Source organism: Pygoscelis adeliae, unplaced genomic scaffold (assembly GCF_000699105.1).
Source record: "Pygoscelis adeliae isolate BGI_AS28 unplaced genomic scaffold, ASM69910v1 Scaffold495, whole genome shotgun sequence".
Lineage (NCBI taxonomy): Eukaryota > Metazoa > Chordata > Aves > Sphenisciformes > Spheniscidae > Pygoscelis > Pygoscelis adeliae.
The window spans coordinates 262,022-266,653 of record NW_008824719.1 but is presented as its reverse complement, the minus strand read 5'-3'; positions in this window follow the sequence as shown (position 1 = coordinate 266,653).

Below are 4,632 nucleotides of genomic sequence, written 5' to 3'. Positions count from 1 at the left end.
AGAAAAGGGAACAACACAGGTGTTTCTGGCATTCACGTAACCAGGCTTAACTCTAGTTTCTGCTGTGAGCAATAAAAGCATCTGGTACACTGGATGCCCTGCTTGGTCCCCTTGGGGACAGGCTGCAATCCTACACCAAGCCAAAGTGATTCTGCCCCATTGTGGCAGCTGTGAGGCTCTTCGTCATCTGTTTGCCATTGGCTTCTGTTATCTAAATTGGTCTTTTTGCTTGACAGTGCAGTGAGGCAATACTATTGTCAGGGAACTCGTGCTAACAGGCAATAGTCAAGTGTCTCAGTGCTATCCAAACACAGTGTGTGATGGAGTTGGAGGTGGTGGGGTAATGCTTTCCTTGGGGAGGCACCAGCCCCACAGCTGATACCTGCCTCTGCCTCTGTCTGTTGCCATATACCCTAGGAGGAGAGCTGGGACATGAGGAGGGACCTACCTGTAAAACAGGACTGGAGCTAATGTGCAGAGCGTTGATTAATGCTCTGTACTACTGTAGGTGCAGTGGCATTGTTTGTGTGAGGGGTGTCCTTAGCACCCAGCTTGTCTTTTGAGGCTGTGATTTGGTTTAGGAACTGCACAGGATGACATCAGGAACAGCCACAGTTTTATTTTTACAAGACACCAGTATTTGACTAGGAGAATTTACAATGTGGATTGAAAGGAGGAGAAAACCACATCTGAGACAGTTCTCTTGTAGCCAATAATATGAAAGCTATTTGCCTGAGTATTTCTTAGTAAAAGTGTTTTGGAGTTTGAGGATGAGGTAAATTGCAAAATCCCCTTTCTTCCTCACCCCTCTGGTAGTCCAGAGGACACACGAGCAAAGTGAAGATTTCTCAAGAACAAATTGTATTCTTATCCTGTCTGTCTTCAGTAGGAATAAACTGCAACCCAGAAATGTGCTGCAGAGAAGCAGAGCAAAGCCTACTCCTGCTATTTTATGATCAAGAAAACTCAAACAGGTTTTTCTAAAGGCTTAAGGGGAGAGGGATGCAGAAACTGTGAGCTCCCAAGATGAAGAGACCTGGCATCATGGAGAAGAGGAGCAGATGGGACTCCTCACTGCAAACTTCTGAGGCAAATGCAAACCCAGTGATACAGGGTTTAAAAGAATTATGAAGAAACAGAGCCCTAAAACTAAAATGAAATCCAGCCTTGAGCTCAGGAGAGCATCACCCTGAGTGTCACAGGTATGATTGCTTGTCCCTTGAATACATGTCATATGACAGAAGCCATCCAGGATCTCACAGGTAGAGCACTGTCTCCTGAAGCTGACGTCGCCGGGGTGGAAGGGCGCAAGGAGGAAGGTTCATTGATGGGAGGCTCAGGGAGGAAACAGTATTGTACCACCTCATAAGCAGCAAAGAGGGAGGAACATCTCATGGCAGGATGGTGTCAGTCTGTGCAAGCTGGTAGCTGTGGTGCGGATAGGACAATGACTGTCGAGGATGCCCCTGGAAAGTGTCTGAGATGGTGGGAGAACCAAGGGATGGTGCTGGGGTGCAGTTTTTAGGAACACGGGTATTTGGGCAACAATTGCACTTGTATTTTAGATGCAGAGGTGGCCATTCACCATCTCCTAGGCCAAGAGTGCTCATAGGAGAGAGAACCCTGCCAGTACATGCAAAGGTGGCTACAAATACAGTATTATCCCTTGGGAGAGATATCTGGAGTCCCTGCATACAGATCTCCAAAAACAGGTCAGTGCCTGTGCCAGCCAGCAACCAACTGGAAAGGGAGAAATTAGGAAAGAAATGAGAGCAGTGCAGCACTGAAACAAGGATTCGGAGAAATCCCATCCTCTGAGGTTTTCAAAATTTGACTGGACAAGGCCCTGAGCAGCCTGCCCTACCTTTGAATGCAGTCCTGCTTGGAGCAGGAGATTGGACTGAGTGACCTCCAAAGGTCCCTTCCAGTCTAAATCTGTCTGTGATTCTGTGATGAATGTTTGAAATATAGAACTGCCAGACCTAATTACAGCATTGGAGAAATCCATGACACATCTACAGCTTAAACAAGTCCTGTTCCCTCCCTCATCCCATAAAACTAGGGACAGGACAGAAAAAGGCAATAATGACAATCTACAACACAAAGTGATTCTTGAATGGGAAGAGACTCAGGAGGGAACATCACAGGAGCCATAAAATCATTATTGGTATGGAGAAGGTGACCAAGAAATGACTGGGAATTAGGGGACACCCAACAAAGTGAGTGGGTGGCAGGTTTAAAATGAAGAGGAGCTTACAGAGCTTAAGCTTCTTATGAAGAGCTTGATTACATCCACTTGTGGATTTCATTGGCACAAGATATTGCTGAAGTAAAATGTACCTATGAATTAAAAAGTGGTTGCAGGTATAGGGTGGGTAGGTTCATAGCTGGATATTTAACACGGTAAAAACAGAACCTGTGGCTCAGAACTCCTTGGACCACTACTTTCTGAAAGTTGTGAAGGAGCATCGTGAGAAGGACCACATACAATCACTTGATTTCTCAAGTTTCCTCCCTGACTACCCAATCCCAGAGAGCAGGTAGGACTAGATGGGCTTTTGGCTTGACTCTCCCTGGCTGTTCTCACTTGATGTTCTCAATCCCTTTGGCTGCAAATGGGACTTTGTCTCTTTTTGGCAGTGTTATTCTGGCTCATGCCCAAATTTCCAGTTATGGCCAGTGAGAGCGGGTACATGTCCAGATGGGTAACCCCCAGGCTTGCTCAGACCACAGGTTCCTGGGTGCACAGCAGTGCCTAGGGCAGAGAGGATGCTGGCACACTCATCGTGGTCCTTCCCAGGTTCACTCTCCAGCACTGAGTGATCTGTGGCCCAAAGACTTCCTGAATGAAAGACTTCCTGACTCAGAAACAGGGTCTTTTTATTAGGGTGGATTTTCTTCCCCAGGTCTTTTTTCTATCTGCTCTTCCAAGCTGTGCGTCTCAGCATCTATCACGTCCTGTGGCATAAGAGGTGTCCTGGGTCAGGCCAAAAGACCTGACAGATAGTTTCATATTCTGCCTCCAACATTGTTCTCAGTAGATGCCTTCAGCAGAACACAAGCACAAGGCAAGCATGCGTGATACTGCATGCTTGGCCAGTTGTCCAGCCCTTAACTCTCTGTTGCTCTTGCAACCTCCTAAGCCAGACATAATTTTTATGTGCTTACAGACCCTTCATGGATTTCCCTTCCAGGAACTTGTCTGGCCATCCCTCAAATCCTCAGCAACCTCACATATCCACAACATCTTGTGGAGTGGAGTCCCACAGCTCAACCACTCATTATAGAAAAACACACCTCCTTTAATTTGCTTTGAACCTGCAACTTGCCAGCCTCCTTTGATGCCTTATTGCTTGCATGGGAGGAAGACTGAACAACTGCATTCCTTCTCAGATACTTTCTGAAGAGTCGTGGTTAGTGGGGCCTCAGACAGAGGCTACCCCACAACTTTGATCATTCTGGTTGCCCTTCTCTGAACCTTTTCAATTTCCACCCCATCCTCTCTGAGCCAGGAAGATCGTAGGACAAGGACAGCACACAGTGTGCAAGTTGGAAGTGAACCATGCAGACATACAATGGCATACAGTGATGGCCTCTGCTGTGTTCTCCGGTCTGCTCTTAGCAGTTTGTAACAGTCAACTGACTTTTTGGTCATACAGAAGAGTTCATGTACCTCCGCAAGTGTTCATGTACCTCCCATGCTGTCAGAAAGAGCTTCATTGTTTGAGCTACACGTTGCATGCAGAGATACCTGTCTTCACTCGGTTTGAACACTCACAGGGTTTGAACTTGGTCCCTGCCACCTAAATTTGCAGAGATCAACAGATATCTTCTATTACACCTGGGGAAAATAATTCCCTAGTCACCTTCCCCTTTCATTTATTTTATAAAGCTCTGTTACCCAGCATTCTCCTTCCTGACTAAAGAGTCCCAGTCTATTTTGTGGCTTCTTTTGAGAAACATTACTCTGCCTCAGTTGTTTCCTCTTTCTCTACAGTTTCTCTAGTTTTACGTTATCATTTTTCTGATGAACAGACCAGAATTTTGGACAATTCACCACCGTGGGCAGTGCACAGGATGCAGCTGAACTGTGCATTGATACTGTAGGGCATTCACTGTTTGATTCTGCTTTCTATTCCTCTCCTAATGATTTCTAACCTTCCCTTTGCTTGTCTGGCTCCTCCTGAACAGCAAGCTGAGATTTACCACAGGAATATTCATTGTAACGCTAAGATCTTTCCTGAGTGGCTGTAGCTAGTTTAGAGCCCAGCACTGTGTGTGAAGTCAGGAGAGATCAACCCTACACATATCATTTCATATTTACCAGTCATTGCTCATCTTATTGCCCAGTCCGTCACTATTAGCAGATCCTTCATCAGCTCTCTGCACTGGACTTTCATCTTTGCTACTCTGAATCACCGAGCATTATCAGCAAACTTCATCACCTTGAGAGCACACGTGGTCAAAGACAGGGACATAGAGAAATGCCTTGTCTTTCTGTACTTTCACACTCACATGCTCCCAGGGCTGCCTCAAGACCTGGTCTTCACAAGAATAGCTACAAAGTCTATAGCTATTATATATATATAATATATATAAAATACAATATTATATTATATATATTATATATAA